The 26,436-nt window shown below is 40.8% G+C and overlaps 1 pseudogene; it reads right to left on the bottom strand.

Annotated features, from left to right (window-relative positions):
* LOC122141655 overlaps positions 1 to 22,926 on the bottom strand; it is a 48,303-nt pseudogene extending 25,377 nt beyond the window's left edge.
* Positions 22,927 to 26,436: the final 3,510 nt, after the last annotated feature.

Genomic DNA, 26,436 nt, shown 5'->3' with positions numbered 1-26,436 from the left:
CATGGTCAGGGGATCCAACGGACGTACCGGCTGTGAATGATTGGATGGCACGCAGTGAAGAGGTTTTGAATCGGGCTCATGTTCACCTTCAACACGCTGTTCGAAGGCAAAAGGAGCAAGCGGACCGCAGAAGGCGCCCAGGTCCCAACTACCAGCCGGGTCAATGGGTGTGGCTATCAACACGGGATCTCCGTCTCCGGCTTCCTTGCCGCAAACTGAGTACAAGGTACGTGGGTCCATTCCAAATCACTAGACAGATAACCCCAGTTTCCTTCTGGCTCTCACTTCCTAACACACATCGTATTTCTCCTACCTTTCATGTATCCCTGCTCAAGCCCGCTGCTGGTCCCAGAGACGAGGGAGAGGGGAGGTCCCATGCACAGGCCCCTCAACCCATCACCATAGAGGGCGAGGAGGCTTACCAAGTCCAGGAGTTACTCGATTTCAGACGTCGGGGAAGAATCCTACAGTATCTGGTCGACTGGGAGGTGTACGGTCCAGAGGAACACTCTTGGGTAAATTCTGAGGATATTCTAGACCCCAATCTCATCAATGAATTTCATCGTTTACATCCAGAAAGACCGGCTCCTCAACCCCGTGGTAGACCCCGACGTCGTTTGCCTTCTCGCGCCAGGAGTCGCTCGCGGGGGGGGGGGGGGGGGGGTGCTCTGTCACGGAGACGAACCCCGTGATTCCCTCTGCTGGCCAGCAGAATACTGACACACACGCATCCATCCATTCATTTACACTGACTACACTACATTTCCCACAAGCCCCGTCCTTGGACTCTAATCACCGTCACAGGTGCTCTTCATCAGGACTTGGGTATAAAAGCTGGACTATCACAGGAGTTCAACGTAAAGTCTTGATTTGCTGTGTCTGTCATTTCTGAGCGTTACTACCCGTGTTTGTTTTCCTGTTACCGACCCTGTTTGATCTCCTTTACGTACCTTTGCTGTCTACCTACCGACCCTTGCTTGTTTACTGGATTTTGATTCTCTGTTCTCCCTACGTTGCTGATATTGCTGGTATTGACCATTGCGTGTACAACTACGAGTTTCTGCAATAGAGCCTGCATATGGATCCCATGTCGAGTTCTGGATCATTACAATAACATTAAGTAATAAAATGAAAACAATTAAAGGGTGTGTAAGGAAGAGTGCATGGTTGGAAATGTAATCGAATGTTGAGGCATAAGTGCAAAAAACAAATCAGTGCAAAAAACAAATCAAACCAAACAAAGTCCAAAGTTCCTCCTTGGCTCAACTGGAGATCTCTTTTTAAAGGAGCACCTGAAGCACTGGTCACAGGTGTATCCAATAGACTGCTAATTTGTGGAAACAGGTACCAAGGCAATATCAAAGACCAACAGCAGAGGTCGTCACACCCCCCAAAACAGTTTATTCATTATTCTTTCTGTTTTGATAGAGCCTTTAGCTCTGTAATATATTAGCTGAATGCACAAGATTGAGTGAAAATAAATCAGTGATGAGAATTTACATACAATTTATATTTTTGTGGGAATGTTTTTTATATACTATATATATATATATATATATATATATATATATATATATATATATATATATATATATATATATATATTATATATATATATATATGTGTGTGTGTGTGTGTAGGGAAAATGTAAGGGGGGAGCTGTGTTCTATGAGTATTTAGTATCTATATAGTATCTATGAGTGAGCCCTTCTTCACATGGGTGGAGCTGTTGTTTAATTCAGTTCTATTTTCCTTGTGAAAAGGTAAGGATGGTTTTCACTGTTCTCTGTTACATCTATTGCATTTCTTTAATTATATTGGCCATCCATGTTATTTGAAGAAATATACTGCTGTTAAAGATGTTAACTAACATATATGTGCAGTTATTTGCGAAGGATGGTTTTGTATTTCTGATATGGGTTGTACCTTCCATGTGGTGGGGTATATTTTTTATTTTTGTGTTTAACGTTTATCTGAGTATTTTGGGTTTTATTCTTTGTATTTGGGATGCATGTGGCATTTAACATTAATTGTCATACGTGGAAAGTTATTTTTCCAGTCTTTGAGAACCCCCCTGATTTAAGGTTGAATATAACGGCAGCTAAAACTATATTGTTTCATTTTATGATTTTATATGCATTTTTATTTTTTATATTAGTAACTAACAGTTCTATTTTCCTTGTGAAAAGTGGATGATGCAGATAAAGAGCCCAATAAATAAGCTTCACTGCTGTGACGAAAACGATCTTTGTGTCCTCCTCATTCAACCATCACCCAAACACAACGCAGAGACATTTGGGGGAGCACACAGACGCAGAGGGTTATATTATATAATATATAATATATATATATATATATTAAATGTTACAAATCTAAAAAAAAAAAAAAAAGTGCTTGAATGAAAATTTTATGTTAAATAGATTGTCATTTATGTTTAGTGATGTTCTTACCAGGTAGTGGATATTATTGAGTAACAATTAAGACTTGTAAGTTTTTTTTTTTTTTTATTTTATCTTCATAATTATATGATTTACTTATTAATCTAATTAGTTACAAATAATTATTTCTCAATATTTGCGGAGAAAAAAACTCTAAATACCTCAAACAATTAAAAGTTGAATTATCCTTAGACAGAGATGTTGAATAGACAACACAAAAAAGTGGCCTTTCAAACTGTTAATGTTGTACAGTGTGTTTTAATTCTATGACTCTCCTCATGAATGCAACACATTCTTGTGTTCTGTCTGGAATATGTTTTATGCTCTGCATCACATCTTGCTCTTCAAAGGAATAGTTCACCCAAAAATGAAAATTCTCTCATCATTTACTCACCCTCGTGTCGTCCCAGATGTTTATGACTTTCTTTCTTCAGATGAACAGAGGAAAAGGTTTTTAGTCTGAATAATGCAAGGGGACAGGACCACTTCAGAAACCACACAAAATGAACACAACAGTCAAGTTAAAAATATTGGTATTTGTATTTTTTGTATTTATCCTTTCACTTAAGAATACACTGATTTATTAACAGCGGTTGTGTGAGTTACTGTCTGTCGTATTCATTTTTGGACGTCCCATTCACTTAAATCTTTACATTAAACTAATGAGAGATGATGTTTTTCTTAAACCCTTAGTTTGTGTTCATCTGATAAATGAAAGTCATGTATTTATTGGATGGCATGAAGGTGGAAAGGATATATTTTCCTTTTAATCCCTTTCCCTGTATTTGTGTGTGTGTGTGTGTGTGTGTGTGTGTGTGTGTGTGTGTTTTATTTTCCTTTTAATCCCTTTCCCTGTATCTGCATTTTAAATGTTGTTGCACTAGTATGTGTATGTGTTTGGCCTGTGCATTTTTTTTTCTTCAACAAAACATATCTATTAGGGAAAAAAAGTACTTTTTTAATACTTGAGTACAATTTAAAGTTTTACTTTTTTTTACTTTTACTCAAGTATGTTTTTGGCCAGATACTTGTACTTTCACTTGAGTAAAATTTTTGAGTACTTTTTACACCTTGTCACATTCTAAGTCACCAGGGGTCTCATTTATAAAACCCTCCGTAGATTTCATCCTAAAAGAGTATGCAGGCTAAAAAAATGCTAGATTTTGATTATGCACAAAAGTTTTCAGATTTATAAAACCATGTGTATGCCAGAACCTGCGCAAAAATCCCTTTATAAATCCCAGTCAGGGGAAGATTTTGCGTACGTGCATCTCCACCTCGTCTCCTCCCTGAAATAACCATATATGGAGCTTACAACGCCTTGTTTTATTATGCATAACCTCATCTGCAAAATGGCTCCGGGCTCTTGACTGCGACACAAAGTGCCTCCTCCATTATTTACCAGTGGATAAAGTTGTGTTTTAGTTGGGCCTGGTCTCCCATAGAAGCGCATTGATTGTCCAATTTTGTCCAGGAATAAGACAGGAGAAATGTCAGAGACCTCCTCCTTTCCCTTCTTTGACATGGTGAAGGTTATCTGGGGGGTAAATAAGAAAGCTGATGTCATATCAAAGCTTTAAAAAGACGTTAGTTTGGTTTGAAATGATAAAACAATAGATGCACAATTCAAAATTAGGACTATATGGTATTGTGAAGATTACTGGTTGACATGTTGATGGATCACGGATAGATAGATAGATAGATAGATAGATAGATAGATAGATAGATAGATAGATCTTTGCAAACCGCTTATTCTAACATTACTAAATTATTACATAATTCATTTGCTCGTTGTCTTTACTATCCGACATTACACTTATTTAAAAACGTGAAAAATACTATAGTAATTTATAGTAAATATTAGTGTTTTGAGCCATACTATAGTAAAGTGTATTATACTGTATGTTCTGGTATTTACAACACTTTGTTAATGAATGCTACAGCATACTGTAGTATTAACTACAGTGAACTGATAAACTGTAATAAATACTGTAGTTTACTTTATTTTTTATTACAGTAAACTGTAATGTGTTGAAGTATAATATGCCTATAGTTAGAAAATGTGGTTCAGTATTGGGTAAAGTAATTTGTTTATATTAAAATAATTGTTATATTACCACAAAAAATGAATTAAAGTACTTTACTATAGTATGGTTCAAAAACACTATAGTATTTAACAGTACTATAAATTACTACAGTATTTTTTTCATGTGGGTAAACACATTAATTTTGAATGAAGTAAAATGTAATAACTATAACCATAACTTGGTGTTCTCAGTTTTATTTGCCCTTGCGAATCTACTATGGGTATTGCGGCATATAAAATTTAAAACTAATCAAAAGCCGCAGCAGGCTAAGACGTGGGTTTACACTGAAGACGCGTCACGCTGAACCATTGCACATGATGGGACGTCTTTATTGTTCCATTTCACAAGCTTAGCAAGAACCAACACTTACTTGAATTGATGCATTTCATAAGCTGTGCAAAGATACCTCAGACAGTGCAGAAACAGAAGATGATGATGGCGACGGTCGACAGAAAGTTTCTCCACACACTCACCCTGCAGCCATAATCCAAACACCCGCCCCACACAGGTGAGCACACATGCATTAATACAGACACCACACCCCCGGTGACACCCACAGTAACCAATGACGTCACTATGCGCGTGCACATAAACAGCAGTGTAGAAAGAAAAGGAGGAAATATCATAAAAACTAATCAAACTCAAATGTATGGCTCCTACAATGGGGAACACCTCGTCGTGACCCGTGTCTTTAGCATACATTGAAAAAACACCAACGAGTTGGCCGGCGACAGCCTCTGACGTCACTACTGGCGCGACTATAAACAGGCACCGGGAGAACATGTCATTCACTTCTTTGTCTGAAGCTTGCGTCCGAAGCATGGCAGGGAGCTAGAGGACGCAGTGTCTCATTCCCTACTCAGGGAACCATGGTTACATTCGCAACCTGAGACGTTCCCTTTCAAGGGGTCGCTAAGGGGAACAGTATACCCATGCCGCCATGCTGAGGGGAGTGCAGGCCAGAATCATGGCGAACACTAAGTACCAACTCTACCATTTCCATGGGAGTTGCCCCTGGGACGTTTGGATGGCTGTCTGTGACAGTACCCCTTATGGCCAAAGGCCTAAGCTACATACCCAACTTGACTGTAAGGGCCTCGGCCCGGGGGAAGAGCTGAAGGCTTGGAATCAGGAAAGATTCCTTTAAAGGGATACGGCTAAGAACCTAGCATTTTATACTAAGTCTTGCCTGTCACACAGGGGCTACTGGTTGCTTTCGCATAAGCTTGCTGAAGGAGCTGTCTCAACAGATCTCCAGTAGCAACACCCTGTTTAGATAGGTATCTGAGGATACATAGGTGGAGTGGCGCCCAAGATGAACGGGGCTTTTAACCAACTCAAGAGGAAAGGGCACGAAGCAACCGCGGGAAGCCCTCACCATATAGGATTTTAGAAAGAATGCAGAGTACTAGCGTGCGAACTTACCACAGTGTGGATTTCAGAAAGTGTGCAAAGACTTCAGGTGCACACTTACCATAGCATGGATTTTCAAATACTGTTCTTAGGAAGGGCTCTCGTGGCACTCTGATAGAGCAGCTCATAGATGGAATAATGCATCTCAAAAAAGTATGTTTAAGAGTCATCATCAACTCGATCTGTGGAAATAATGCTGGAGCGCTCTGGGGAAAAACAGCGAACTCGGTCTCATATGAGAGGAGAACTCCGAATTCAGAGTAGCACGCTCATAGGCGACCCTTCTTGGAAAAGGGGAGCACTGCTAAACTACCACGAGAATTGCCCAAATAGCCCCTCATGTTGAGGGAAGCGCGATGCTTGAAGTGTATAAACAAATACATACTGGCTGAATGGAGCCCAAGGAACCAAGGTCTAATCATCTCAAGAAAGGGAACGAGGCGGAGCGCGTAACCCTTACCGTACAGGATTTTTAGAAAGTGTGCAGAGTCTTGCATGCACACTTACCACTTACGTGGATTTAGAAAGTGCGCAAAGTGTTCACGTGCACACTGACCACCTTGTGGTTTTCAGAAAGTACACATAGCTTAGTGTGTGTACCTAAAGGTTCCTAAGCATCGCAGAGGGGCGCTGAACCGCACGGGGGAGAGGCAAGCTCAAATTTTACAAACCTCTAGCGAGGGGAACATCACCTGAGGCAGCATATACAAGAAGACTTCTGTAACTGCCACCTTCACTTCCCGCTGGATGCAACAGCACAACTAAGCGGCCAGGAGAACCCTCAGGGTGACCTGGCCAGACATCCATGAAATTCCCTGCAGTGCTGTGCCAGGCCTGATGATCAAGAAGGCTCCGCAGAAACCTGTGACCTCAGCCGCCTAAAACCGGAACTTGAAGCCGGATGGCTGGTGCTGACGAGTGTTTTAGTAAACACTGTAACTGAGCACTGCAAAAGGAAACTCACAGAGTTTATTAGTAGATCACATAACCACCAGCAATTTAATACACATAAGTATATACAGAAAGGGTTATCATACTCCCACCCTCCTGCGCTGGAGCCCCGCTCAATGGGTGCCTCCTTTAGTTCCCGGACCATCAGTAAGGTGGTTGCTATGAACATAGAACCAGCCAAAAAACATTATAGGTCCAGCATAGGAGACTGTTATGCGAGAAGGTTTCCACCTAACCTCGATCAGGTGGAGAGCTGGTGGTTACAGGGGAATTAGGAAGGGGAGGATAAAAGCAGAAGTTAAAAATCCCTAAAGGGAACGAGTAGATACCTCGGTATCGCTCTGATTCAGATGAGAACGCTTACGCTCGTCTGGATCACATCCCTTAGGTTCTGCTTACCTCCTTGTGACCCACGATTCCTCTTACCCCTGCCAGCAGGTGGGGGAGGAGCGTGAGTCACGACACTTCGGTGCCTGTCTTTGATCCTCAGATCGAGACAGGCCAGGACCCCTATGTTGTTCGGGCTCAGACCTGGACATTCGTGGAACGAAGGCTGCCAGGTTCATCCACAGAAGTCTCTCCACTACCACCATGGCCGCCATAGTCCTGCCCCTGGCAGAGGCGGCCTGCTTGGTAGCCTGGAGAGAGGCCTGTGGTGCGGCGCAGCTCGGCTACCTGATCAGGAAAAAGGCCTTCGCCTCTATCCAGGTCTCTTAGCAGATCAGTCTGATATGCTTAAAGCACCACCATCGTGTGTAATAAAGCCACAGCCTGACCTGCTGCTGCATATGCCTTGCCATTTAAGCGAGATTTATTTCTTGAAGGGGCTTAGATGGCAAGGAGGGAGATTAAGAGAGGATGTCTCCCCCGCAGAAAGAAAGCTCTTTCTACAGGGGGCACCCTCTCATAGCCGTTTTCGCGCACACCACCTCGATGTCGGCAAAAACTCTTATGCTGAAACCGATGGATGCGAGAAGAAAACGGCCTCTTTCATTTCTTTTCGATCTCCGTATGGAGATCAGGCAGAAATGAAAGGCTCACCTGAGCTGGAGGGCTATGGTCGGAAAGATAACGCTCATTGAGGCGGCCTCACGGCATCACCTTGTTAGTGTACTTTCATGGCAAGTCCAACCTTGCCGCGCCGCGATCCATAACCTCCAACAGCTCTACATACGCAGGGCAGGAGAATTGAGAAGGCTCAGCCTCAGCTTCTTCACCATCCTCAAATATCTCCTGCTTTTCCTGGGTAAAAAACCCAGCAGAGCCCTAACCTCAGTATCAGAAAGTGTTAAAGATATAACATCATCCTCCTGAGGCTCTCTCTCGTCCGCCGCCGATGAGCACGAAAGGGAAAGTCCCTCTCTAAATCATTCAGACAGATCCACCTGAAATTCTCATGAGCTCATTCTCCTCCGTGCCTCAGCAGCGGCAGGTCCTGAACCGCGGGAAGCAGATGGTTGCCTTTTTTCTTTTTCTTTTCCTCGGAAAGAGAGACGAACGAGAGCGGAGCTTTTTCATTGAAAAATGCTCACAATGCATGCAGATTGCCTCCTCAAAGACCGACGGTGCGTGCTCTTCACCCAAACAAATGACGCAAAGATCAAGTGTGTCATCGGGTGTCAAATAACGCCAACACGGATGCACACATTGTCTAAACGCTTGCTAGTAGTCGCCATGATAGACAGAGAAAGAGCGCTCTTTACCGGTTCTTTAAGATGCACGCTTCAAACAAAACAGTCAGTGAAGATGAAGAAGAGGATGACGTGTTCTCCCAGTGCCTGTTTATGGTCGGGCCGGTAGTGACGTCAGAGGCTGTCGCCGGCCAACACGTTGTGTTTTTTTTTCAATGTATGCTTCAGGACACGGGGTCACGACGAGGTGTTCCCCATAGCGATCCCTAGAGGACGTAGTTCAAAGTTCCCTTGAAAGGGAACTAATTATTGATGAAAGAAAATATAAACTACTTGCGTTTAACAGTGCGTCCAAAGATCCTCTGAGCTGTGAGACATATAACGCATTTCAAAATAAGAGTCCCGGCTGTAGAGTCTGCGGGAAGAGACGCCTGTAAGAGAGAGCGCTCGCTGGGACTTTTATTTTGGAAAAAGAAGGATAAGGAAATGCTCTCTGTTTCGGTTCAAAGTAAAGGTTCAAAGCAAACAAAACGATTTTTATCAACCATAATTTTTATTATCCATTAGAAAATTATTTATTGTTGTTGTTAGTAAGTATTACTTCTTTTTGAAACAAATATCATTGACACAAAGGGAAACATACAAATACACATATATTTGTTTGAAACATAAGTAACTAAATGTTAAATAATTGTTTATTGAACTGTTGTGTAAAATTAATATATAACACCAAAGACTATATAATATATAACTAAAACCAATCAATTCAGTGATGTTTTTCATTAAATCTTTAATTACTTGTTCTACATCTTATGTGATTTATATGTTGAAATGTCCCATGCATTTATATACAGGTGCTTCTCAATAATAAATTAGAATGTCGTGGAAAAGTTCATTTCAGTAATTTTACTCAAATTGTGAAACTCAAGTATTAAATAAATTCAGTGCACACAGACTGAAGAAGTTTAAGTCTTTGGTTCTTTTAATTGTGATGATTTTGGCTCACATTTAACAAAAACCCACTAATTCACTATCTCAAAAAAATTAGAAAAAAAAAACTTCATAAGACCACAATAATAAAAATAATAATAATAATAAAAATAAATAATAATTTTAGTGATTTTTTTGATTTATGTAAATTGTTATTTTATTGTATATTTGGTTGGTTCTTGTTGGGTGGTCTTTTTGTTTTAGTTAATTGCTTAAATAAAACCATATTAGACGGGGATCAGTTTTGTGGCACTGCTGAGGTGGTATGGAAGCCCAGGTTTTCTCTGACAGTGGCCTTCAGCTCATCTGCATTTTTTTTTTGGTCTCTTGTTTCTCATTTTCCTCTTGATAATACCCCATAGATTCTGTATGGGGTTCAGGTATGGTGAGTTTGCTGGCCAATCAAGCACACCAACACCATAGTCATTTAACCAACTTTTGGTGCTTTTGGCAGTGCGGGCAGGTGCCAAATCCTGCTGGAAAATGAAATCAGCATCTTCAAAAAGCTGGTCAGCAGAAGGAAGCATGAAGTTGCTCCAAAAATTTCTTGGTAAATGGGTGCAGTGACGTTGGTTTTTCAAAAAACACAGTGGACCCACACCAGCAGATGACATTGCACCCCAAATCATCACAGACTGTGGGAAACTTAACACTGGACTTCAAGCAACTTGGGCTATGAGCTTCTCCACCCTTCCTCCAGACTCTATGACCTTGGTTTCCAAATGAAATACAAAACTTGCTCTCATCTGAAAAGAGGACTTTGGATCACTGGGCAACAGTTCAGTTCTTCTTCTCCTTAGCCCAGGTAAGATGCATCTGATGCTGTCTGTGGTTCAGGAGTAGTTTAACAAGAGGATTACGACAACTGTAGCCAAATTCCTTGACACGTCTGTGTGTGGTGCCTCTTGGTGCCTTGACCTCAGTCTCAGTCCATTCCTTGTTAAGTTCACTCAAATTCTTGAATCGATTTTGCTTGACAATCCTCATGAGGCTGTGGTTTTTCTCTTGGTTGGTTGGTGCATCTTTTTCTTCCACACTTTTTCCTTCCACTCAACTTTCTGTTAAACATGCTTGGATACAGCACTCTGTGAACAGCCAACTTCTTTGGCAATGAATGTTTGTGGCTTACCCTCCTTGTGAAGGGTGTCAATGATTGTCTTCTGGATAACTGTTAGATCAGCAGTCTTCCCCATGATTGTGTAGCCTAGTGAACCAAACTGAGAGACCTTTTTGAAGGCTCAGGAAACCTTTGCAGGTGTTTTGAGTTGAGTAGCTGATTGGCATGTCACCATATTCTAATTTGTTGAGATGGTGAATTGTTGGGTTTTTGTTAAATGTGAGCCAAAATCTCTTCACAATAAAAAAAAAGAACCAAAGACTTAAACTACTTCAGTCTGTGTGCACTGAAATTTATTTAATACACGAGTTTCACAATTTGAGTTGAATTACTGAAATAAATTAAAAACTTTTCCGTGACATTCTAATTTATTGAGAAGCACCTGTACACCTGTATATGATCAGTAACATCTGTTATGTGACTTTTCACCAGGGGCAAGTTTCAAGCTCAAAAGCGGTGCACAACGTTTTGCTACGGTTTTCAGTTTGAACGACATGTTTCCTGGAAACGGTTTGCCAGGGAGTTTGAGATGCGTTTTCTCTTGTTTGGTGGGTATGTCAAACATGTCAGTCCAATCAGCAGCAACATGTATATAAACCCACGCGCGGTATTAAAGAGACAGCTTGCACAATGTAATTAAGTTTTAAATAGACTTTTTGAAGAGCAAGTATATTGCTTGCACATGTTTATTTACATTAAAGGCAAAATAACTGAAATTAATAAAGAGCACAAGTATAGATCTGAACTTCTTTAAGTCTGTCTAAATATCATTTAGTAATTGCAATGTCTTCTGGTCCATAAATCCTATCCTTAGGAAGGTGTGCTAGACAGAACTGATTAATGTAACAAAAATACTGTACATATTTTTGTATTGTGGAGTGACACTTTTCAAAAACATTTTCTATACTCCTCCGATTATATAATGGTAAATATTACAATATCATAGCACAACTACAGTGATCAGCAAAAATAATGTGAAAGCCTAATACAATAAAAAATAATAAGGTCATATAGATTTTTTCCATAACACAGTCTCGGTGGTAAGAAGTTGATTGTCCTTCACTTGAAATGTTTGTCTTTTCATCTGGAAAGTGGGGTGGCAAAATTTTTTGGATAACAATAATTAGGAACCACAGTTTCCACAAAAATCCCTTCACTGGATTCAGATGTTCTCTTTTTATTCTGGACAGCAGGGCAGTAATTGTAAAATCAGCAAAATTATTTTGCAGCATTAAAAAAACAAATATTTATACCGATTTCAATTCAGGTGCCGAAAAAATTCTTCAAAAAGAAAACACAAAGAATGGCCTTCTCAGCTGCCATAGTTGCAACTCTTGCAGTCATCAGAAACAGTTTTTTTTTTTTTTTTTTCTTTTCAACGCACCACCATTGTTTGTCGGGGGCTGAACGCATCCCTGTTATGATGACTTTTCACCCAGGTGGTTCTGTTGTTTTTTTAAGAACAGTCCTTTTGTAGAGAATGTCACTGTATGATTCACTGAAGAAATGATTTACCGCCGAAACGTTGTTGTGATTTGTTTCTCTTGCAGCAAAATTTAAAAATGAAGCTAAAAGTAATTAAGAATGATTAAGCGAGTGAGGATCCCTGGGTAATAGTTAATTATCTTAGGAAAAATCTAATTATTGGAGGCACTGAAAACATTTATGTGTTTACATGTACATAAAATTCAGTTTTTTTTACTTATTATTGTGAACAATTATTCTAATCTCTGACTAAGAACAAGAAGACGAGTCAAAAAACACATTTTTGGACCAGTTTTAAGCAATTTTAAAATCTAAAGATTAGACTCGTATTTATAGCACTTAAATTAAAATATTTTACCGTTGAAAAAACAGCTATATAAATTTATAACATAATTTTAGAAAATTTCCATGATTTTTCCACACTTGGAAATCACAATTTAAAAATTTCTGATTGTTTTTCCATGACCATGAAAACTCTGCTAAAATACTTTTTAAGATCAAGAAGAACAGAAGAGAAACTGAAATTTCACCTCCACTCTCTCTCTCTCTCTCTCTCTTCTCCAATCACACACACACACAACACACACACACACCAAAACTTTTTTCTTTCCCAGTCAATGAACGTAAATTACATGCTAATTACACTTCAGCACCCAAGTGGTTAGGTTAGGGTCAGATAATCACTGATGTTAAATACTGCTAAATCTGTTGCCATCAAGTGTTCAGAGCATCACAAAGATGATAATGGCCTTATGATTTCCTGGTCATCCTCCAGCCCTTCTCAGCCTAAACTCATCAGCGTCCTGGGACTGAAAGTTTCTCCTTCCTCCACCATTTATTTAATCTGAGCATTCATCACATCACTAGATCCAGCAGCTGAAAATGAGGTAAATGAATTTTAAAAATGCTACAAAACATGCCACATTTTTAATCTTTGCATGTTTCATGTTTATTCTTTAGATTCTCAACAATGCTTGTAGATGCAGTTTAAGTGGCTCCTTGTGAATGTGTGATTGATGTTTTTTACTTTGACGCTCACCTTGATGGTGTTTTCCAGGTTTTCAGTTTAGAGTGAGTAAACAGTGTCAGAACTTTCACTGGTTTTCCCTAAAAGATGCCAAAAGTTAATACCACTAGTGCTTACTGTGTGTCCAATATTCATATTATATTCATAAAACCTCTACAGCTTCTAGAAATAATTTATTTTAAAACAATAGGCTTTTTACACCAAAGGTCTTTAGCTCTGCTGTACACTATTGTCATGATCATAAAACCATACGATCATCAACTTTTGTTGAGTTTTACCTTTGTTTTCTTTCTTTTTTCTTCTTTCTTTCTCTGTAGGTTTGAGTTCAATCTCAGCCATAGGTGACTTCAGGTTGGTTCCACTTACAATGTCTACAAATCAATAACAGAGAAAAGAATAAGAAGTGTGTTTAAACTGAATTTTCTCTTCAAATATCAGTGAAATGTAAGGACCAAAGATGGTTTTGGTTATTTAGAAAACAAAAAAACTACCTTTATTAAATGATCAACATGGGACAATTACTTTCTGTAACATCATTACGTTTACCTGTGCTTTATGTCTTTATTATTTTGTTGCATCCATCAGCAGAGTCCTAAATAGGGAGCAGTTCCTGTAATAAAAGTAATGCATCCTTATGAAATTAAAGCCCACAGGAAAAAATTGTTGTTGTCATGTTGACCACTGATAGAAGCTAAATGTGTAATTTGCCTATTAACTATTCTACATTACATATGACATAATTTAAAAACAATCGAAATTAAATTGAATTACATTCTAATTGAATATAAAATGTCAGGTACGCAAAATATCGTATTTACACTTCAGAAGCGGGGAAATATTTGGTCTGTTTAGTTTAAAGTTATTTCTAAATCCTGATGAGGAGATTGTTTTTAGTGGTGCTCGTCCTAAACGTCATACTCGTCCACCAGCTCACCTTCAGCAGTATGAAGTTACAGTATACCCGAGTCAGGACCTGTCGCTGAGTATGATGTTCCGCATCCTTTGGAGGCAACTGTCCGCCCGGACTACCCCCCTATCCTTCCAGACTTACGGCAACTCCCCCTGGTGGTGACCTGGTCTGTTCTGATGGCTCACAGATCATAGCCTCAAATTATCAGCCTCCACAGCATGCTGAATTCCATCAGTCATCCTTCTCCTCGCCTCAAGCAGCTGGTTTGATTTCCTCTGCACACGGCAGTGAATTAGAGCACCTGCGTCATGAGCATTGCACAAACTTATTCAGACTCATCAGGCTTTCCAAGCAGACCTGAGGGAGCTGAGAGAAGTCCGTGCGGAAGTCAGAGAATTAGTTCAAGTTGCTCAGTCACTTCGAGCTGACCTTAGTCTAACCAGAGGCCAGAATCTCTCATCAGCACAGCCACCAGCATTGCAGCTATCCAGTCCTCCTGTGAGGCGGTATGAATCCACACCTTTCGCGGATGAGGGAAAATTTTGCGGATCTTCCCCCACCACCCCTGGCCTGAGCCTGACGTTGACTGGATGAACCAGGTGGGGTGACCTTACACTCTCCGACACGGGCGCCACTGTTTACCACCCAGTGATGCCAGAGAATAGAAAGTATTCCTTTGTGTTCCCGGCTACTGAAACACGCCCTCCTAAGCCTTATGCTCCTGACACTGGCGGGTTCCCCCCACCTCCAACCCCTAAAGAGCTTCGAGAGTTACTCACATCTGCGGCCATGCCCTTACCTGCTAACCGCACAACCGTGCCTGTTTCTTCACGATTCAGTTCAGTACCTGCTCATTTGAATCCTCCATCCTTTGCACCAAAGGCAGAGCCCGGCCTATGTTCTGTAGCACCTCATTCTAGGTCTGAATATTTATACCGGGGACCTTTTCCCACGATTCCTAAGTTCAGCCGGTCTGATCCTGGCGAGTTTGCTCGGCTCCGGATAGCTCTGGAGAACCTGCTTCCCCCAGATGGGACTGAACTTTTCAAATATCAGATCTTAGTGGATCACCTTAAGCTGGAGGAGGCTAGAATGATAGCAGATGCTTATCTTAACTCACCAACTCCATTCACTGATACGATGGCAGCACTTCATGATAAATTTGGTCAACCACATCAGCTAGCTTTAAGGAAGATTGCTAGTGTCCTTGAGAGTCCTGACATAAAGAGAGGCGATATATCAGCCTTCCAAAGGTTTGCTCTCCAAGTGCAGTCATTAGTGGGCCTATTGAGAACTCTGGGACGTGATGGTAAGCTGGAGTTGAGTTGTGGGTCCCACGTCGCACGCCTCCTGAGTAAGCTACCCCCTGAGCAGAGAGCTGAGTTTCGTCGACATATGTTCCGCCAACCTGGCACAACCCCTAATCTGACTGATCTTTCAAACTGGCTTCGTTACGAAACTTGGTGCCACAGTTATGATACTGAGCCGATGCCCAAAGGGTTCACATGCAAAATCAGATTCAGGGAAGAGAACTGTGACCATCCTACATGGAGTTGGAGAATCCCTGGTTGAGTCTCCCGTCCATCATAAAGGTCCTGTTTCACAGACCAAGCCTGCCAAAGTGAAACGTTATTGTCCTTTCTGTGATAAGACTGAGCATTACCTGAGCCAGTGTGCCTCCTTCGCTAAGCTTACCTCAGACCAGGTCAGGACTTGGATCCGCAGTAACAAACCGTTGTTGGCGCTGTGCCAGGGCACACCATGCTGCTCAGTGTGACCTTAAAAAGCCCTGCAACATCTGCCAGGGCACCCATCTCCGCCCTCTCCATGAGGTGAATGTTAGTCCATCCCCAAAGGAGGATCCAGCTAACATGGAGAAGAGCTGCCTAACAAATTCCTCCCCAGATAGGTTCTTTCTGGATAAACCCTCTGTCAAAGGACGAGTTATGCTCAAAGTGGTTCCAGTGAATCTGCATTATGAAGATCGATCCTTGGACACCTTCGCTCTTCTTGACGATGGGGTCAGAGAGAACCATTCTACTCTCCACTGCAGTTAAGGCCTTAGGGATTCAGGGTAACCCAGAAAATCTTCCATTGCGGACAGTGAGAGATGATATTCAGGTCATTCATGGTTGCTCTATTTCCTTTCAAGTCTCTCCCTCTTTAAACCTCAGATCAGTTATAGGATCAATCATGCCTTCACGGCTGATCGTCTTAACCTGTCACGCCAGTCTTACCCAGTAGAACAGCTAAAACAGAAGTACAGACATCTGCGTGGTATTCCCCTCCGTCCACTCACTGATGTCCAACCTTTACTTCTCATCGGTTCAGATCAGCCCCATCTCATAACCCCAACAGAGCCTGTTCGATGGGGCGGCCCGGGTGCACCAGCTGCAGTTCACACACGCTTAGGTTGGACACTTCAGGGTCCAATACCTTCCATGGGCTGTCCTCCTACCCCACAGCAGTGTCTGCTAACCTCTGTAGCTCCAATTCAGGATGAACTCCTTCAGAATGTTCAACGACTGTGGCAGTTGGATACGATTCCACAGTGGGAGGGCAAAGAGGTAACCAGATCCAAGCAGGATCAGGAGGCTCTTCAGATGCTTGACCATAAGACTCTCACCCTGGAAATGGAGGGAATCAACAGGTTGGCTACACCCCTACTGCGGCGAAAGGACATGCCTTTGTTGAATGCACCTAAAGAATCAGTCCTACCTACCCTTCGCAGTGTGGAGAGGCGTCTGCTGAAGGAGCCTGTCAAAGCTGAGGTCTATAAAGAGGAGATGAGGAAACTTATTGAGACAGGAGCTGTTAGGAAGGTGACTGACAATATACCTGATTCAGATGAATGCTGGTACATCCCCAACCATCTCGTTAGTCACAATGGGAAGTTCCGCCTTGTCTTTAACTGCTCCTATCAGTATCAAGGACAAAGCCTTAATCAGTACCTGCTGCCAGGCCCCACCCTTGGGGCCTCACTGTTGGGCGTCCTTATCCGTTTCAGAGAACATCCTGTGGCAGTGAGTGGGGATATTTAAGGCGATGTTCCATCAGGTTCGCCTTATACCTGAGGACCGTCCTCTACTCCGTTTCCTTTGGCGGGACCTAAAGATGGATGAGGCACCCACAATTCTTGAGTGGCAGGTATTACCCTTCGGCACAACATCCAGTCCTTGTTGTGCTACCTATGCACTACAGCGTCAAGTGCGGCAACACCCCCTGACGGATGAGGCAATTAGATTCTCAGTGGAGAGGTGTTTCTATGTCGATAACTGCCTGCAGAGCCTGCCTACTGCAGATGAAGCTCGGGACTTGATTGATCGACTACGGAATATCCTTTCCGGAGCTGGATTCGAAATTCGCCAATGGGCCTGCAATGATCCTACTGTGCTGAGTCACCTACCTTCCCATGCACAAGCTGCAAGTGTGGAGTTGTGGTTGACGCAGGAGAAGTCTGACATCCCTGAATCGACACTGGGTCTTAGCTGGAACTGGCAGACGGACACTTTGTCCTACAAACACCGACCTGTGATCTATGAGACTCCAACTTTGAGGAACCTCTACAAGGTCCTAGCTACCCAGTACGACCCCCTGGGATGGCTTCTACCTTATTCCACTCGGGCAAAAAGTCATTATTAAGCAGCTGTGGAACAAGCCGAGAGGATGGGATGACCCAACCTACCACCTGAGCTCCTCCAGTCCTGGAATGCATGGGAGGACGAACTCCAATACCTTCCTTGCATCTCCTTTCCCCGGTCTTATGTTCCTCCTGAAGTTGTGAGGGACGGAGTCACCCATGAGGTACATATCTTCTCGGATGCCTCTGAGCAGGCATATGGAGCGGTGGCCTACCTCCGGTCTACTGACCAGGATGGTCGGACCTACCTGTCCTTCATTATAGCACGCTCTCGTGTCACTCCTAAACGAGCTCACTCCATTCCAAGACTGGAACTCTGTGGTAGTCTAGTTGCGGCACAGCTGGCTAAAACTACTGGAGACAGAGTTAACCCTACCAATCAAATCTATTTCCCTGTGGACAGACTCTACTACGGTCCTCCAGTGGTTGAATTCTGACTCCTGCCGTTATAGAGTCTTTGTGGGGAACAGAATCGCTGAGATCCAGGAGCTGACGGAGAAGTGTTCCTGGCATCATGTAAGTTCTGCAGACAACCCCGCTGATGACCTCACGAAGGGAAGACCTCTCCGATACCTTGCTGTGCCAAACCGATGGTCTCAAGGACCCCCTTTCCTCCTCCAAGATCCCAAGGAATGGCCAGTAATCCCTAAGACTGAAACCAGGGAAGACCAGGTTGAATTACGGAAATCTACCTTCTGTGGGATCAGTACCGTTCCGCTCTCATCTGGTAAGATTAATGGATGGAATTACAACACCTGGCAAGAACTATTGGATGTCACTGTTCAAGAACTTCGGGTCAATTTGGCTCCAGGGACTTCTCCAGAGGCTGAAGATTACCGCCAGGCTGAGTTCCATATCCTCAAACAGGTTCAGCAGGAATCTTTCCCTGAGGATTATAAACTGTTAGAGACTGGGAAGACAGTTAAGTCCGGGGAGTCGATTAGTTACCCTAGCCCCTGAAATGGATCCGTCCAGTGATCTGATAAGGGTGGGAGGTCGTTTGCGGAGAACTGCAGGCATTGAGGACTCCATTTTACATCCTCTGGTTCTGGATCCTAACCACCCTGTCACTCGTTTGATTATTCAACATTATGATGACCAGTTGCATCATCCTGGATCGGAACGGTTGTTCGGGGAAATACGGAGATACTATTGGATTCTCCGAGGTCGCGAAGCTGTCCGCCGGTTTCAACGTGAATGCCCAGAATGTCAATGTTGGAGGGCCCAACCGACAATCCCTCCGCCGGTTTCAACGTGGTTGCGCGGATTGTGATTTTTGGAGGGGCCTTCTGTTCTTGCGGAATGGACTGCTTTGGCCCCCTGTTAGTCAAAATTGGAAGACGTATAGAGAAGCGCTGGGGCATTCTCTTTAAATGTCTGACCACTAGAGCTGTCCATTTAGACCTACTCCCTAGCCTGAGTACCGACTCATTCCTCATGGCTTTAAGAAGGTTTGTTGCAAGGAGAGGAACGCCAGCAGAATTATGGTCAGATCGAGGTACGAAACTTCCGCGGGGGTGAAAGGGAGTTACGGGAAGCTTATGCTGCTTTGGTTCCTGACGTACAGGGTCATCTTGCCCGCCAGAGGATCCACTTCCGCTTTAATCCTCCAGCGGCCCCTCATTTTGGTGGAGTTTGGGAGAGGGAAGTGAGATCGGTTTTAAAATCTGCCTTATACACAGTTTTGGGTGCACAGTCAGTACCAGAGGAAGTCTTAATGACGGTCTTGCTGGAAGTGGAGGCCATCCTTAATTCAAAACCCTTAGGATACGTGTCGTCAGACGTGGCAGATGCTGACCCAGTAACTCCAAATAGTCTCCTCATGGGGGCGGCCTGATGGATCTCTGCCGCAAGTCATTTATCCAGAATCAGAGATATTAAGTCGCCGGCACTGGAGACATTCTCAGGTCCTAGCGGACCGATTCTGGTCCAGGTTCATACGGGACTACCTCCCTAGCCTCCAAACCGGCAGCAGAAATGGCAAACCTCTCCTCCCAGCCTAAAGGAACAGACATTTGTTGTGATTGTAGACCCCCAACTACCGCGAAGCTCATGGCCTGTAGGACAAGTGATCAAGACTCACCAAAGCCCAGATGGTCATATCAGATCAGCTGATGTGTTGATAAAGGGTCAAGTTTATACCCGACTGGTAGCTCGCCTGGTCATCTTGCCGGCCTTACCAAAGGATGGACTTAATGCCCCAACACTGACTAGTTAAGTCGCCTTTCATGGAAGCAAAGAAGCTCCGCCTCTTTGGGGGCGGCTGTATTAAAGGCTCCTGTAAGAGGGACTTTTATTATGAAACCGGAATTGTTATAGTACGACGTTAGGGGGCAGTGTAGTTTGATGAGCTGCCGCTGTTTGGTGTGTTCGTGTGATCTGTCCAAGCCATCAGCTGCAAGGATGATGCTTCCAGTTTATTTGTGGAGATTGTTGCAGATTTAATATCAGGGTGTTAGTCACTGACCACAAAGTAAGCCTATTTTATTTATATTTGTGTTAGCAGAGATCGCTATAGTGTTATATGCGTTTTTTTTCCATATAAACATGCCTAGACATGTTCGGTAACGATTGTTCTTTAGTGTTTTCCAATCGGGAATATTATTTAATGTGTGATTATTCTTTATAAAGATGTAGATCAGTGTTATGATGTCTTAACAACGTGATGTTGTTCTGTTAATCTGCTACAAGACCAAGCAAGTGATTAGCGTTCTGTTTATGTAAATGTTATTCATATGCACCATGATTCTATCCATATATGGGAGGTTTATGTTCATAGGGACAAATGATCACTCATGACTTATAGTTTTATGTGAAATATCTGGTTTCCCTTCATTTAACTGTGTTTTCAGTAGAGAAATGCCAATTATGTGAATATTATGAATGCGTCGGTTTTCATTATGTAACAGTAAATGTTACTATTGTTTATATATATCCTTAGTTTATTCATTTCTTTATTGTATTTATTTTTTGCAGACTATCTACGCCTTTGATTGTACATCTGTGGGCCTTCCTTTTTTCTACTAATACAACATTGAAAGCTAATTCACCTGCCTCCTCATTATTGGTGCTCTGACCGGCACCCAGGGGGGGTTTACTCATCCATTACCTGATCAGAACCTAACAGTCCTAAAGTCTCTCTCCAACGTTCGTTTTCAGTGGACTTCATTGTTACAAACTGACAGCAGAAGCATTTTCTCCATTTAGCCGTACATAATATAACAGTACAATATTTCAAGACGCATCAAGCTCTAAAAACATCAAGGAAAATGTCCAGAGTGTCACTCATTCTGTGGTTCAGTTTGAACTCACCAGTGACCCATATTAACTGTGTGTTGCTGTACTGTGTGTAATCGACTGGTTCTCCTCTCTCTGCTGTGCACACATAAACTCCTGTGTGTTTTAGAGCAGCAGAAGTGACAGTGTAGTTTCCTCCAGCTCCTCTGCTGCTGTCTGAGAGCAGATCATAGTCTGTATAAAGTGAAAAAGTGCAGTTACCTCAAGAAATGAGCAGACATTTTTACATGAGTCTTATAAATTAATTTTGTTGGTATAATCAGAGTATTCAGACTGATTAAATATCTTTAATCTCTCTCTATATATATACTCTATATATATATATATATATTTTTTTTTTAATGAAAACAGTTTATTCAGATGTTGCTACATGAAGCAAAATGAATATCTTACCTGATGAGACAGTTTCAGTGAACCAGCTGAATGTCCAGCCTGTAGAGGAGCCTTTAACCTCACAGATCAGAGTCACTGGATCTCCTTCAGTCAACCACGTCTGTGGAGAAACACTTAAAACTGCTCTGGGAACTGAAGGTGAGAAATCACTCATTAATAACATGTTAAACTTGTGTGTGTGTGTGAAGAGATGATCAAACTCACCTGATACTGTCAGTGTAACTTTATCACTGCGGTGTGAGCTGTGAGATCCTCCTCTCTCTCCTCCATCACAGGAGTATTTAACTGCGTCAGACTCAGTTACAGAACTGAATGTGTATTCCTGTTTATCACTGAAAGCATTGACTGAACCGTCTTTATACCAGCCGTACTGCCAGCTAGTGACTCCTTCAGCATTTATGTCACATCTGAGAGTGACTCTCTCTCCTCTGAATACATGTTGAGCAGGTTTGATGCTCACTGTGGGTTTTGGTGTTTCTGAAGAACAGCAACAATTCACAATTAAAATAATGTGCTGTTTTTACTGTATGAACACGGTTACTTGACTGTAAACACAGATGCTAAATCAGATGAGACTGCAGTGTTGTTCTATAGCTGTTATAGTCATTCATAAAAGATCTGTCAATACACAATCATTGAGAATTTGGAAGACATGAGATGTGAAAATTTTTCAGTAAGTTTTATAACAAGATCTTGTCCCTCAGTTTCGATTTTGATTTCACATAGAATGAAAAAATATATCTGCTGTTTTTGATAAACTGATGTTTCTTGTCACACCTCAGAACTGTCACATGAATAATTCAACTTATTAAAATGGTGCATTTATAATCTTCATAAAATTTAATTTCTCAACTCTCAGTTGGTTTATAACAGTTAATGCAGAACCACTCATGAAAATTTATGATGAAAATATATGAATCAAATTGACTCACCATCATGTTGAGAGTAGATGTTTGAAATCAGCACTTAAACACAAAGAGAAAAACTCATTATAATCTGAACATAGAGCTGATAATTATAAAGATGAACAAATATTAAGATATTGTGTGGGGACTGTATATGTGTCTAGATAAACATGAAAACATCTGACTGGTATTTTATAGATTTGGTCACAGCAGAGAACTGTTTCGGGAACTTCAAGACAACAGTCTGATCACAAGCATAAGAATAACGACAAACTCTTACTAACTGTGTACTAGTGAATATTACAACAACAGTGACAGTAACTGCAAAACAAACCAACAGAACTGATTCAACAGCATTACATCACAAAACTGAATGAGTGAACAAACACTGATCTACAACACAACAGAGTGCATTTCTCTTTCACAAACAGCACTAACTGCACACTTCCTCTCTCAAACTCATCCTTCACTCATATATCATGGACTAGAGCTGGATCTGAAACTCTGAGAGCAGCAAGAAAAGACATAAATCTAGAACACTAAAACACTTGATTATTTACATAATATAATAGCAATTCAACTGAAATACATTTAGAGAAAATAATACTCACAGAGCACAAGAGGAAGTTGACTGAGCTCCATAGTGACTGAATGATGACAGACAGTTAAAGACAAAGACGGTGTTAAAGACTCAAGACTTCCTGAAACCTGCGGTCAGATCTTTAGAAACATCACAACAGATTAAAGACATACAAATGTACCTCACGTATTACTGAAGATTTTTTGATAATGTTGATAATCTTGTAACATGTTTTCAGAAAATGTCACACTGACTAACATGCAAGTTTTCTACAGAAATTGTTTTTTTGTTCGTTTAGTTTTTAATTTGAAAGGATTTTTTTTTTATTTTGTGAAGTTTTGTTTTGTTGTGTTTTATGTGGAAGAGGGGTGTGAAGTAATATTTTGATGGCTCTTTATTGTAATGGTGGTATTAGCTGTAGTTATAATTATGTATTTACATGAAAATAAAGTGAACAGCTGCTATGAAACCACAACTTTGATCTTACATCTATATATTTCTATTCTATCAGGCCTCTCACACTGTTGGTGCTCAGTCTGACACGGATATATTTGTACCTGTGAATTGAAACAGATTTAATGATTATAATTCCAGTTTATCTTAATAAATGCACCTTCTTAATTTGAAAAGAAAGAAATGCAGTCTTCACTGATCACTGTATGTATCACTGTACTGAGAGAATGATGTGAAAGAGGAAGTACAGGAGAAAGAATAAACAACTTGCATAACTTTACGCATTACTAAGAATTTCTAGTTAAAAAAAGTCGTGACATTTTTGCCAAGTATGGTAACCCATACTCGGAATTGGTGCTCTGCATTTAACCCATCCAAGTGCACACACACAGCAGTGAGAAGTGAACACACCGTGAACACACACCCGGAGCAGTGGGCAGCTATATATCCAGCGCGTGGGGGGGGAGTGGGTGTTGGTTCAATGCCTTGCTCAAGGCTCTTCAGTCATGGGTATTGAGGGTGGAAGAGAGCGCTGTTCATTCACTCCCCACCCACCTACAACTCCTACCAGCACTGAGACTCAAACCTGCGACCTTCGGGTTACAAGTCCAATTCTCTAACCATTAGGCCACAGCTGCCCCCATTAATGGTGCCGTGATGCCAAATAAAGCACATGCATTGTGAAGAGAAGTTCATATCAGTGGATATCAGATCTTGTTTTGTTAGTGCTTCTTGCAGAATGAGAAATCTTAGTAAAACGAAATGCATACAAATACAAACACTATTTTTGTGTTTCACAAATCTATTCAGCATTTAACATCATGTTCATGTTCTATAACATTCACAAATGCAATGTCACCAAATTCGTCGGTCACCGACGTGGCGTCGAGAGTGACCGACTGAAAGGGCACTCCGGTCAGAACCACAGGATGTGTAAAAATAATCACATGTGAATTCTTTGCCTGTGGATACAAAATAAATATATAAAAAAGTCAAATATTAATTGTAATAATTTTTGTAGATTACAGTAGCACTTTGTTCCAAAGTGCAAAATACTTCATAATTGACATGGAAAACCTGATTGTCTGCAGTAAGAGATCATGGTTCATTTGTTTTTAATGTGACACTGAAAGAATGTTTTAGCAAAGCATCATCTCCAGAATATTTTAAAAGGCACTGTTTCTTTATTTTAAAAAAGGAAACTTGAACAGTTTAAAATAAGAAAAACATACAAAGCATCTGCTACAAGTCAGAAGACTTCCATTAAGAAATGACGAATATACATGTTTATAAATTACAGTGTGGATTCATGTGGTTTTAATGTTTGAAGCAAACAAACATCACAAAGGATAAATAGCATTGCTATACTGAGACATACTAGGACTGAACTGCTTTATGATAGCGGTGTGTGATAGGCTATGCATTGCTATGCTAATGACACACAGCTCTACTTTTAACATCAAGCAGCTGATCCCACAGTAACTACACAAATCTCTGACTGCCTGACAGACATTTCAGCATGAAAACCCATCATCTACAACTCAATCTAGTGAATTTTATATATTTTATAAAATACACTAGAATATTAATGATATCTGCCTTGTTCTGTTCTGTTTAGCCTAGGGGGGTTATTATTGCTGCTCATTCATGACAGGCTGCATGAGGAGTTTTTACCCAGAACAGAACCATAACGACAACCTAAATTCATTTTATGTTTATTTTATTTTGTTTTTGTTGTTGTTGTCATGATAGGTATTTATTAATTTATTGATGGTGTTACTGTGTGGAGTATGTAAATATGTTTTGTAATAATATAAATGAAATATGTCTTGTGAGTTTATTAATAATTTGACAAATGAAGCATGATGGGGTAAATATTAACCTTAAATTAAAAGTTAATTTCTGTCACTACTGTGAACTGACTATCACACAAAATATGAAGAATATGAGTCAGTTGTCCATTATAGGTCTAAACCAGCCAAGGTACCAGAACAAAAGTACACTCAGCAAAATACTGTCTAATTATTAGGGGTGTGAATCGGCAATGGTTTTACGGTTCAAATTGATTACGATTATCATGTCAATGATTCGATTCAATTCGATATCATGATGCATCACATTTATATCAAATTTATTTTGTGCATTTTTATTAAATTATATAATCAGGCTAGTTTTAAAAATAATTATGTTAATTACTTAATTAATATATAAATTAATGTATATAATTAATTATTGTAAAGAATTAAAAGTTAAATATTAATATTTTTTTTAAAAAAATAATTAAATTGATAAACAAAAAGCATTTTCAATATCTGGAAGGGCTTTAAGTATCGAATGTTTACAGATAATCATAGCAACCCTCTATGCGCACCTTGGCAATAAAATCGCCACTGTCTAGTATATTCTTTAGTTTACTCGCCAGACTGATATACTGTTTTACAACACACACCACATGTTAACACACACACACACACACACACACACACATATACATACATACATACAGTAAGTAGACATCCAAAATGGGTAATACCGCGCGCGTCCTATATATATATATATATATATATATATATATATATATATATATATCGATATATATATATATATATATATATACACGGATTAAAATGTTTTCATTTCGGTTCATTCTTGGTTAAAAAAATAATAATAATAATCTTTAGGTTCCATTTGCAGAGCGAAAATGAGAACGGTCCAGCATTTACAAATAGTTCTTATTAACTCTGTTATAATTCTTGATTTTTCAAACTGCTAACACTTTGCATTTTTGCATTATGCCTTTACTGTGTGACCAATAATTGTGAATTGTGACTTTGATCGCCGCCGACCCTCACGCGCACATCTGGAAACAGCAGTCGTTCACCGAGCAATGCGGCGCGAGCAGCGGGCCACTTTGGCATAATTTTGCTAATTATTATTTTTTTTCCCGTCGACACTGAAGCACGTGTGAAATCCAAAGCCTATTTTACCTAATAAATAAGAGTTTAGCTTCAAATGGGCAACATGTTTGGATTTGTCCGGAATGAGAGAGGTATGCCCAACCTTATGTATGGCTTTAAATTATTTTTAATTATTATTATTTTTTGTTGTTGTTTATAAGC

The sequence above is a fragment of the Cyprinus carpio genome, chromosome B22, assembly GCF_018340385.1.
Source record: "Cyprinus carpio isolate SPL01 chromosome B22, ASM1834038v1, whole genome shotgun sequence".
NCBI lineage: Eukaryota > Metazoa > Chordata > Actinopteri > Cypriniformes > Cyprinidae > Cyprinus > Cyprinus carpio.
Note: the sequence above shows the minus strand (reverse complement) of the source record. Positions and strands in the feature narration are given on the sequence as shown.